Raw genomic sequence first — 13,067 nt, 5'->3', positions numbered from 1 at the left:
AGAAAACTGCTATGTTAGAGTTTGCCACAATGCATTTTCATCAAAACTGATTTGTAGCATGAAAACGGCATACTCTTGCACTCTGAAACACTGGAATAAGCTACGCACATGTAGGAACACAGACTGCAGAGTGCGCTCTGCATGAAAGCGATTCAGCCTCTGACACAAATACAAATCGAAATGTAGATCCTACAAGCGGCCTACGCCCACCAACCTCACATCAGTGCAGGAACACTAAACCAAAGCTGCATCCTAACAGTCCAAAAATGCAAAGGAAGCTAAGCTACACGACCTCGAGTCTGCACTCTTTTAAGGTAACCGCTAATCACAGTCACTAGTTTCAATCATTTCAAATGTGTCATCTGCACACCCATAATGGGAATGTCCCAGTCCACCGCACACAGAAGGAGCTCTATTGCTTTGAGTACAGTGAACTCACTGACATGTTGAAGAAATGTCTTTGAGATGATGTGAGCTCTGTGACATGGCACGTTTTCCTGCTGGAAGTAGCCATCACAAGATCTGTAGACTGTAGTTATAAAGGGATGGACATAAACAATACTCAGGTTAGACTGTGGTGTTTAAACAATGTTCAGTTGGTAGCAAGAAGCCATAGTGTGCCAAGAAAATGTCCCCCACACCATTACACCATCAGCCTGACCCATTGATACAAGGCAGGATGACTCCATGCATCGATAATGTTATTGTCCAATGTTGGTGAGTCTGTGCAAATTGTAGCCTCAGTTTCCTGTTCTTAGCTGACTGTAGTGGCACCCACTGTGGTCTTCTGCTGCTGTAAGCCCATCTGCTTAAAGATTTGATGTGTTCTGCACTCAGAGATGCTCTTCTGCATACCTTGATTGTTGCCTTCCCATCAGCTTGAAGCAGAACTGCCCCTTACTGGGTATTTTTCTCTTTTTGTGATGATCCACTGTAACTCTTAGAGATGGTTGTGTGAGAAAACCCCAGCAGCTCAACAGTTTCTCATAGCAGCCTGTCTAACACCAGCCTGATCTATTGTGCATTCTTCATGTTTTTCACTCTCACAAGGCTCCATTCAAAATGTAGATGTCACTGTTTTTAAATAAATGATGTTATAAGTGACCAAGAGGTATACCATCATGCATCCATGTCAGGTTCAGGCCAGGGAGGGTAAAGTCTATTATCCAATCCCAAGAAGGACCCCAAACCCACAAAAGAAGTTAATTCTGGTGAGGTTCTCATTCCAGCGGCTCCTGCTGAACCTATAGTTTTCCATAGGATAACACTCTCAATGCAAAGGAACATCAGGCCTTTGCTTCGAATGGCTCATCATACTTCTGCTGCTGAACCACTGATGCCAGTTCAGAATGCTTTAAACAGTGCTGGAACTGCGGAAGAACCAGCGAGTCCAGGAAAAGACTTTGATGTGGTCACACCAGCCTGTGTAAAAGACATCAGGGTCACCACAGTACAAAACACTGCTGTGGCTCTATATTCACCATCTCTTTTTGGCCCTTCTGTTGGACCATTTATCAATATTACAGAGTTCTCCAAAGACCGTCGAACCAAGAGAAAACAAAAAATGTCTCAAAACTTATCAGGCTCACAGATACTAATGTATTATATTTAAGAAATAGCTAAATACATTCTAAATAAAAATAGCAGTTAAATTTTGTCTACAGCAAATATGAGAATATTTAACCTCAAGTACAGACAGCACATTCAGATTGAGCTGTTGTACTAAGTAAAATTACAGAAATGCAAAACCTACAGTAACAGTTGTGCAGGAAAGCATCCCATTCTTCAGGATGACTTCTCATCTTATAGGATTTTAAATCCCTGTTAAACAATCATAGGAGACGGCTTGCTCCTCCATGAGCTCGAATCTGGAGGTTTCTTCCTGTTAAAAGGCAATTCTTCCTTCCCACTGTCACCAAGTGCTTGCTCATGGAGGGCTTTCTAATTGTTGGGGTTTTTCTAACATTGTGGGGTCTTTACCCTAAAATATAAAGCACCTTGAGATGATTGTTGCTCTGAATTGGAATTGTAAATGCAAACTGGGATTTGAAATGTCCCAGAGCAATCTGTAGTTTCAGGGTTTCAGGGTTACTAATTGCTGCATTTTGCCTGGACCTAACAAGTGTGCTTAAAAACATATTCTGACAAATGTTTGTTTCTGCAAGCCGGACTCAGTTGAAGCTGTGGTGGAGCGGAGGTGTTCTATTGGATTAAGATCAGGTGATTGTAGTGTCCATTTGAGTGGCGTTGTTGTTGTCATGCTCAAGAACCCAGTTTGAGATGATGCGATGGCACCACAGTGATGACAACTCGCTATTTCCACAAACTGTAAAACTAAAGATGGATGGAGCTCCCGGGTCTGAAAAGTGAAGCTAATTTCTTCCTGGAAGGCCAGCAGGGGGCGACTGTTCTGCTTCACTGGAGAGTTCAGTTGTATGGACGTCTATAGGAACTTGACTCTTTGGCTCTGTAAACACTTTGCTCATCAGTTCATGGCCTCAGTTGCTACTTTCAAGTCTGTTTGTAGGTAGCCTGGCTCCTATTAGTTGCAGAAAAGGCTGATAACGCTCTACCTCACCAACCTCCCGGATCTGTTTTTATCTTCAGTTTTGTAGGCAGTGCTGAAACACCAGTCTAAGTCCACTTTTTTTCCTTTTACCCATCAAAGTGTTTGAAAGAATTTAATAGTTTGCTCCTCCATCTTGCCAACGCCCACTGCCCCCTCAAGTCTAAACAGCCCTAAAACCTCGTCTGATGTTATTAAATCAACACGAAGCACTCGGGATGGCCTTGACTCACTGTTGAATTACAAAAAATAAATAGTAATGCAGTTTTTTTTCGTTTTTTTTTTTTAAAGCGTTTAAGCCCTTAATTTTGGCCTCTAAAGCACACATAGCATGCAAAATGAAAAGAACTGCCAAATCATGCAGATGGTTTAATCCCAGCCTCATAACATTGGATTTATTCCCCATTGAATTTAAGCCTTCGCTGCATTTGAAGATAAAACAGTCATTTGTCAAATGCCGCCAAAGAAAATTCTCGTCAAAACGGGAGCACATAATGACCGTGTCCTGCTGTCTGTCTGCTTATATATGGCAGACTGATTAATTGATTGTTATAGGCTAACAAACAAACAACACTGATTACATTAACTGACCGCAGTTTTGTCTTTTAGTACAGGCTCTAATAGAGTGCTGAAGTGATTAGTAGTTGGGCTGCTCAGCTGCTGAATTAGTAATGTTAATGGGAGTAATGAGACACGGAAACGCACGCTGAGTCGGTGCACGAGCAGAGTCGCTCTTTGTGTGTTAATTGTCGTCTTTCTTGCCGTTCCGCTTTTGCTTTTCTTGCACGGGGAACAAACAGAAAAGCCCGCATTTGACAGTGAGACCTGCCATTTTCGGTCCCTTCAAACAAACCTCGAGGGCTCGTTTTGAGGTTTAGCTCCGGTGTTGTGCCAAAGTAGGTATCCCCGACAGAATTTGTTTCCCCTGTGCTGGGAGCACGCAAGAAGTACTGATGTTTTCATTTTGTGAAAAATTAGTATCGTTACATTACCATTCAGTTTGAGGGTTACAACAGAAAATTATATATTTATTGCTCACGGGTGTCAGGTGGGATTATTTTAATAAACCATTAACGTTTTGGCTGATAACTATTTTTATTCTCCTGTAACTTTACTATATAAAGAGCTAAATCCTCCAAAGTTTCAGGAGTAATGCGTCATAATAAGAAGTCTTTGTGAACGAAAAAACAGCAATGCTGGATACTGTTTGTCCGTGATTTACACAGGGGGAACAAATTGTGGCAGGATCAGCCTGATATTATTTGTATCCCACTATAACTTCGTTGTATAAAGAGCTAACATCTCAAAAATGTCAGGAGTAGTTAGTCATTATAAGAAGTGTTTGTAAACTAAAAATCAACAATGTGGGATACTGTTTGTCCGTGATTTGGACAGTCCAGCGTGTGCTCCCGACGCAGGGGAAACAAATTCTGTCGGGGATACCTAGTTTGGCACGACACCGGCTGCCCTCGCAACACCGCTTCAGCGGCTCATTTGTGGGTGGAACATAAATCCAGTTCTTGATAATTAACCAGCACCCTCGGAGCAGACGCAGCGTTTTCACCAAGTATTACCTTCTAATTTTAGCGTGGAAGACAATGGGGAAATTCAGCGGGAGGACGTCAGTGAAAATTCAACCATCTGGACATTCTCGCATACTGGTGGGAGGGTGATGATTTATTTTCAGCAACCTCTCGAGCTGAATAAGAGACGCCTACCGCTTGAAAATCCGCAGAGAGGAAGAGATATGAGAGCGGCTTTTGTGAGCAACAAATCCCTGAATTAAGAGCCATCTGAAAGGAAAACACCATCCAAGCTCTTAATTACAAGTCAAAGAAGAGGAACACACTGTACATAGCTGCCCACGGGCAAAGGTCCCACACGTACCTTTTTTAAATCACTTTGATTGTTTCGGCAGCTCAGAAAGCAGATTAAAAGTTAATGGATGATTAAGGTTTCCCTTTCATCTTATGCTCCTTCATGATCTACCGCTGAAGCGCATGTGGCTAAATAAAGATATCAGGGAGAAAACCATCAGTCATGACAGTCACTTCTTATATGACAGATGTAGAGGTGAACCGTCCCTCTTCACGTTGAGAGGCACGCCCGATTCATCGCTGCTGCTTTATTGCTTCTGATCCTCTAGATGGCAATATTACCTTTGGCTTTGAATGCCAGCAGGGGCAGCTCAGCAGCACAAATATATCCAGCGTCGTTTTATTCGATTTTAGAGGAATTACATGTATTCGGGGGGGAAGAAAAAGCAAACAAGATGCAGTGTTGAATAACCTTGAGAAAAGGACACAGGTTTTCACGGCATAAATCCGAGGAGTCTTTCTGCACACTTTCTGATCTTCAGTCCAAAGCAATCACACACACGCACACAAACACACATGTGTGAGCTCGTACTGCCACAAACTTTGGACTCGATCCATCTAATTAACAGATTCAGATAACCGTCGGACGGCGGGGGCTCGGAGACATTCCCGGAAATGCCAAGGCACTTGGTAATTTGAGCGGCGGAGTTGATCAAAAAGGCCTTCGCGCAGCAGCATGTGGTGCACTTATACCCATATGAGTCTTAATGCAAATGATGCCCGGGAAATTGTGCAGGAAAGTGGCATGATTATAAGCCATTGAAAGTCCATTGTCATTTCTGTCTGAGAGGTCTCTCTTGAAAAATCAGGAGCTGATGGAAACCCCTCTAAGTACCTGAGATAGAGCCGGAGGGGGAAAATGAGTGGGCCCGGGCTGCCATTATACCATGGTAGCGCAATTATATCCAGTGATTGGCAGGAGCATAAATTAGCCCCTGTCTTCATAGTGTGGTTTTCTTTGTGTTCCCAACCCTTGCTAAGGTATTTTTTTCTTTCACAAAAATATCTGTAGTGCTCTCTTCAGCCAGCTGTTCTCAGTGAAAAACAAGACATTATTTTAGAGTTTTCCTTTGTAATTATTCCCCTTACTACCCTAGTTTGTCTCTCAGCCGGATGCAAATGCATCCTCTCGTGGCCTGAACACCAGAGATTCGTGTTTGTGGCGGGAACCGCACAGCACCAGCTGTCCTTTAAAAAGGGAGGCTAAAAAAAAACACACAGTTGATGTGAAATGTCTTCCTCCCTACTCGTCCCCAATCATCAATAATTCACCCGCTTCGACATTTGAACTAATTATGGTGCACCAATGGCCTATTTGAGCAGGGTCCTGTCAGATGAAAGCTTCTAGGTCCTTCCTGTCAGCAGCGGACGTAGCAGAATGAGGCGACAGCAGTGGAGGCTGAAGCCATTAAAATGAATGGAGAGCTCCTCTAACAATCATACAGCCCTGACACACACACATACACACAGTTACAAGTGTACCACACACACACAAATAAAAGAGGGGAAAACTGAATTGCTACCTCATGCAAACACACACTCACACAGACATGCATAAACATTACGTGCTACAGCAGCTCACATACACACGCGAACACACAGAGAGTGATGTGCCCGCCACCTGTGTGGGTTGTTTGGCCTCCTCATTCAGACCTCTCTGGTTTTAATTAGCCTGCTGCTGAAGTGTTTTCCTTTTTATATTCTCTGAAGGGCGATGATAACGGCTACAGCCGAGATGGAGGCTCTCCACTGGTTTGTTTCATTAGGGAGAGCATAATGACCCTGCAATCACAACACCAAGAAAATACCTACCCTAATAAATATTTTCCTCCTAATGGTTCAGTTTATACTCTGTTGTGACTTTGTCATCAGCGCCACAGCAGTGGAAGGAATTAATAATGCTAATGATAATAATCACATGCATTTCCTTGTTTTGTCTTTCATTTGAGTCAAATTGAATTAATCCGATGCTAAAAAGGTCGTAACAGGAATATTAATGCCAAATATCACTGAGGTCTTTGAGTGGAGTGTTACTTAGAACGATGTGAGTTAAAAGGAAAGTTTTAAGTGTATTTTTCCTGAGAAGATCAATTCCACAATTTCAAATAGGCTTACTAAATATTTTGATTAGCTTAGGTTAGCTTAGCTTAGCACAGCGTAGCTTAAAAGCAGGGAAAACAGGATGTCCCCCGCAAAAAATCACTTATTTGCTTCCCTGAAGTGCAATAATTGACACAGTGTAACTTATTCACGTAATGTAAGACACCATTCACTAGATATTTTCCCCCTTTAGCTTTTACACTAGCCTAAATTATCATTTGACTTATTTTAGCTTAATATTTAGCGCACATGTGGAATCTTTTTTCTGCACAAGACGACGAATTTAAGTACTTCCAAAAATGTTTACTTTTCTTTTAAGAAGGAAACTCAAAAGAAGAACTATAAGCAAACTGAAAGAAGCATCAATGTTGACACCATCTACAGTAAAAATCTGTAATATGTTTGTGTTTCATAAACATATTACAGATTTTTAAAAAAGAGAGAAAGAAGACATGCTACCATAACATAGACTGCATATAAAAGGTGGACCTGCCCATCTGGGTGGAAGTGCCCTAAATTTGCATACTTTCTCATAGCCAGCAGGGGGCAACTTTCTCAAAGTGTGTGATAAAAATGATACTTTTTTCACTTGATTTATAAAAACAACAACAACATTTTCCTAAAGTCTTTTTAGACGAAGTATGATTTTTTTTCATATTTTTATATGAAAAACCCCAACAGTCAACTGGTCCCCTTGTGAGCAAGCACTTGGTGACAGTGGGAAGGAAAAACTCCTTCTGGCAAAAACAGTCTATGTGAGGGAAAGTGCCACAGAAATACAGACCAGTAGCTATTTAGAGGTCATAAAGCCTCACTAAAAGGTATTAAAATTGTAAAAAAAAAAAAATACATCTTTAATAATAATATTACAATTAGAGTATACATATATATATATATATATATATATATAGTATATAAAATACATCTTTATCTACAATGTAGACTGATGACCTTGTTTCAAATGCTAGAATAATTGAAGTTAGTTACCATCAAATTATTGCAATTAATTCACATTTTAAGAACAGATCAGTGTTCAGTGTTATATGAATCACTCACAGGGATTCACAGAGAATTATCATGTTAACATGGTTTTCCTCAACTCTATACAGTGCTTAAGATTTTTAGTTAGTTTTTGCTTTGTTTTGGGAAAATCTCGCGCCTTTCTTCATTCTCAGCAGCTCAGTATAAAGGACAGAACCGGCTATAGAGCTGAACAGACCTAAAACTACTAAACTTAACTCCAAATAAACCATATTGTTGATTTGCTGTACAAGCTTTATAAGCTGACAGCATACTAGAGTTTGGTTTATATCTATAAAAACAGAGATCTGGACTTCTTGAACCAGATTACAGAGCTTGTTGTTGAAAACAAGAAGGAACCTGGCTCCTTGCCTTATATTTGCTAACTAAGTTTTAAAGTGAGCAAAAAGAAAGGTTGTTAGAGGCTGCAGTAACCTCCAGGAAACATCCAGTTGATTAATTTTGTCCTCTTGTGCTGCTTGCTCTGGAAGAAGCTTCTCGGCAGAGCAAAGAGTTGCAATTTATCCCAAATACACAACACATACCAAAGAAGGAGACAGCCTTGTGCAACTAAATGAGCTTTGATGTCTATCTGAAGACTGGTTATACACTGCATCTATTGTTGCACAAGCAGCCTGCAGAAGCACAAAGCTTTAGAACAGAAATACAGTGAGGTCAGAGCGTTCAGATTTTTGAGAATAATCAGTAAAATGTTACAATAAATTCCAAAGCTGCTTTGATGTTTCTTTGGGTGTATAAAGTCTAGACAAAACACAATTATATAAAAGCTGAAATAACTCATTAAAATGGGACACAGGCACAGGTATATTTTCTTCCATCTTTGTCTGCTACTCTTAACTTTGCGGACTTTAATTTGCTGAGTTTATTGGCACATGTGGAGTGATGGTCAGTAAAAAAACAAAACAACACAACACAACAGCAAAGGAAAAGTCTGAGGACATCCTGTACTTAAACTGCTAGTTGGATCATCAGGTTTCTGTGGGAGATGCAGCGGGGTGTCATCAGCGTAGCAGTGAAACAAAACGTTATGGATTATGAGGCAGAGTGGGAGGATGAGGAGGAGGATGAGTTGGTTATTGAGAAGGCTGAATGGGAAAGGTAGGAGTCGAGGCTTTCCAAAGCTGGATTTAGGTCGACAGAGCATAGAAATCTGGTTTTCTGTGTTCGCAGCGGCGGGGCGAAGCAGTGGGGGTGCTGCCAAGGCTTTATTGATATTTTAAGGTGATGAAGCACAGATGAAAACAGTGATTCGGGTTTGGGGTTTTGAGAAGCAGCAACAGTGTCTCGATTGTGTAAAAACTGCATAAATACAGTGCTACACATAATAAAAAAACGATATACCCTTACACCTGATGTGACAGACAAACACAGCGGGTATTACATTTTTTTTTCTCTGCCTGCGATGCCTCAATGCTATGTCAAATATTACAGCTCCGACACTGAGGTAATGAAGACAAAATATTGTTTTGCTGCCAAAACACCTGTAATTTTCGATCAACACGGCCTTAACAGCAGCAGTGTGTGTTCCTGTGTGTGTGTGTCAGGGATTCATGCTTCTGAGTGTGTGTGCTTCTGTGGGTGCAACAAAGCTAATCCTCTTCGTGCGCCTGAGAGAAATAACGGAGAGATGCACCTGCTGCAGGGTAATTCCTCCAGTATGTGCTCACGTCCTCTTATCTTCATTTTCTTTCTTTGAATCGGCTCCTTATTAATTTAACAAAGACTCACTCACTCATTTCCAGCTTCTGTGCTTTCACATAAGTGACACATTAAAGAACTTTGGAAGCATAAATGCCTGTTTGGACTCATTTACACACACAACATTTTAATAGTGCATTCATTTATTTTCTCAATTTCTCTGAATGTGTTTTGACTACTGTGTTTACTGTTTTTTTCACCTCCTTTACTCTCCATCTGCCTCCTTTCCTGTGTAGCTAACGCAAGCCACAAACAATATAAAAATTTAATCTGAAGTTTGCTAATCTATTAAGAAGCAGTGCCTCTGACAGTGGATATGGTGAAGAGAAACAGCAGGCAAATGTGAGCTGATACATGTATTTTATAATAACACTGAATTTCTAGCTTTCTGAGAGAACAACTGAATGATCCCTAAAAAATAAGAGGCGAGAAAGCAACATGAAGGTTGTTATATATATTTGTACTGATCAACATGATTATGAGCTCAAGGAGTGACTCTTAGTTCAGGAACAGGAAACACATCTCCTCAACACCTTTCTGATGACTGAATCTGGCAGGTTGCTAAGTTGCTTAGCATAAACGCTGACACAGTCTGTCTGAAACAATCCGCCCACCAGCGCTTCCAAACATCGCATTTGTTTCAATTGCACTACAACTAGACAAGTTGTGGTTTCGCAAGGGTTTCTGGACTACTGTTACTTCTTTGAGGCTCTACTGGTTACATAATTACCCATTATGAAATGTAATTTCTAGGAGGCTGGGCTGCTGTACCACCAGAGCCGTTCCATTAATCCCATTGTACAGAAACTGGCAGATGGTCCAGAGAGAATGGCAGCGAATGCAGACAAATGGCTAAAGAAATTTGTTTGCATCAGCTTCTAGACAATAAATAAGTGAAATTAAAAATTTAACGAAATAAGCCATTTAAAAACTATTTATCAAAGTAAATAAAATTATACATAGGTTTCTTTAGTTTTTTTCTGGGGGAAAGCCAGTTCTTTTTTTTTCTTTTTTTTTTTGGAATATCAACAAATTAAATCCATAGTAAAAAAGAAATTTAACCTCAGTCAAGTTGAATTACAAACACCACCAAGTGCGGTACATTTTCTTACTCTTAAATCCCCCAAATTATTATCTAAAATATACAGAACACTTTCTAAAATAGATGAATCAATATCCCTTCCTATTGCAAAGTGGGAAGCAGATTTATCAGTCAGCTTAGACCAAAACGTCTGGTCTCAGATTTGCTTAAAAACCTTTAAATTGATTAGAAATCCCAGTCTGCAATTAATACAATACAAAATACTACATAGAGTGCACTATACAGGTCATCGAATGTTCAAGATGGGCTTTACATCCGCCAACAACTGCTCACACTGTCAAGGCAATACACCAGACAATTACATCCACGCTCTTTGGTTCTGTCCACCAGTGCAGAAGTTTTGGCACGAGATATGTGAAGACTTATCAAAGTGTCTGAAATGTAAAATTCCAACCTCCCCTTTAGTATGCTTGTTGGGAAATTTGGATGATGTCACTACAGAAACTAATACAGTCCACATGGTTTTTACTGCCCTATGCATCGCCAAGAAAACGGTCCTCATGAACTGGAAAAATAAAAATAATCTTAATTCTAGCCAATATAGAAACTATCTAATAGATCACATTAGTCTCGATATAGCCTCTGCCACGACATTAGATCAATCCCTCTGGGCTCCTTTGATCGGCTCCATCACCTAGCGGGGTTGGGGGGTCGTGGTTTGGTCCCGCCTTGGCTATTGTGGTTGATGTGGAGGTTGGGATGGGCTTAGGGCACCTGGAGGACCCCTAGAGACGTTATTCCTGGAGGGCTTAACCCGGGGGTTGTGTTCATAACCTGGTTAGTGGCTCTGGTCGCTCTCAGAGGTTGTTCTCCTCGTGGCTGCGCGCAGCGGGGCTGGAGGATGGTCTGTGCTGGTGGACGTAGGTTACTGGCCTGGTGGCCTGGCTGCCCCTGAGTGGATCCGGGGCAGGCGTGGGGGTTTGGGGTTCGGGGGTGCTTCGCCTCCGTGCTGGGGCTCTGGCTGGGCCTTGGGGGCTTCGGTCCTCGTCCTTGTGTCGCCGAGGTTGTGGGCGGGTGGGTGCACGGGGGCTCAGCCCTGGCGCAGGGGGCCTCTTGTGCATCGGCCTAACTGGGGGGCTCTTCAACTGGCAGGGAGGTTGTTCCATCCTTGCAGGAGTCCACTCTGCAGGTGGGGGAGAGACATAGGAGAGGTGGAGAATAAACTTAACCTGGGTGTCTGTTGTCTTGTGTAGTCTGGGAGATGATTGAATGTTGGGGTGGGTACAGTTTCCTCTGCGGTGGGGTAGGGTGGGCTGCCCCGGGTCCTGTGGGGCTGGGTGGTCCTGCTGCCGTAGGCCCTGGTCTGGATGGGCCTGGGCTCCCTTGCCTTGGTGGATACCAGAGGACGGGGGTGCCTACTGGGGTCAGCGGGGGAGCTGGCCCTAGGGAGGGGCATCCTCCCCTCCCTTCTTTTCCTCCCCATCCCTGGCTACCTCCCTCTTCCCGCTCCACCACACCCACCCACACAGGTAGGGCCTTGGGGTGCGGGTGTGTCACCAGGGTGCAGGGGGGACATTCCCCCCCCCCCCCCCCCCGTCCTCTTCTGGCCACCTGTGCCTCAATTTTATCTCACAACTTAGACATCCACATTACTTACACTCTCATAACACACACACATATATATAGGGCCTTGAGGGTGGGCACGTTAACGGCGTCCAGTAGACGGTCTGTGTATTCAAACCTACCTCTGGCGCCGGCGCCCACCTCTCAATTTTAAATCCATGTAGACATTGAGGGTTCTGGGGAGGGGCCGTGCTAACACCTGCTGCTCTCTGGCAGCAGCACCATGCTCTCCCTTGTTTTAAACACACTTTAGAGCAACACGCAGCAACGCTACACTTGAGCGGGAGGAGGGAGGTATGGGGTCTTAACACCCCCCCGTTCTCTACTAGCCATCGGGGCGGGGGGGCTGGGAGGAGATGCTGGCTGTCCGATTGGCCTCCCTGCTGCTGCGGAGCCTGGGGCGGTCTGCTTGCCTCCACCCCGGAGGGAAGGGTAACATCTCTTGGGTCTGGGTGCCGTTTCCCCCTCTGGGGGCGAGGGTACCTGGACCCGGGGTATAGAGTATGTTTGGAGAGTGTGATTGTGTGTACATGTCCATTTACGTTTATCCCTACGTTGGGTGAGTGCTGAGTGTTTGTATATGTGTGCATGAGGGTGGGAATGCATGTCTGTGTCTGTGTGTGCCTGTTTGTCTGTGTCTATATGTCAGGTCGGGTCTTAGACTCCACCTCTCTGGGAACTCCCAGGCCCTCCAAAGTGTGGAGGCCTATCTCCCCTCACCACACTCCCTGCCGATGACTGATGCCCTCAGGGGTCGGTGCATTGTTGGTTCTTGGTGTCCAGGGCTGGGCGCTCAGGTATGTACCAGCTCACTCCTGGTGGCTACTTGGCGGGGCCTGGCGCCTGTTGCTCGGTCAGGCCTCTTCCGGGGCGCGGGGTGCCCTCGGGCCTCCGGCCTCTGTGCCTGCGGCTCGGTTCACTCTGGCACAGCTGGCTGCCGGCAGAGCCGGCGGGCACGCCGGTGCAGCCTTCTCTAGCTTCTGCCCGGTGGCTACTGGGTGACCCCTCGTCTGGGGATCCTCAGCCCTTCCCATGAAGGTGGCACGGATGCCCCTCCGGTGGTCCTCCTTGGGCTCTTGCACTCTGGGGCCTCTGGATGTCTGGGGCCTGGATCTCCTCC

The sequence above is a fragment of the Neolamprologus multifasciatus genome, chromosome 23 (assembly GCF_963576455.1).
Source record: "Neolamprologus multifasciatus chromosome 23, fNeoMul1.2, whole genome shotgun sequence".
NCBI lineage: Eukaryota > Metazoa > Chordata > Actinopteri > Cichliformes > Cichlidae > Neolamprologus > Neolamprologus multifasciatus.
Note: the sequence above shows the minus strand (reverse complement) of the source record.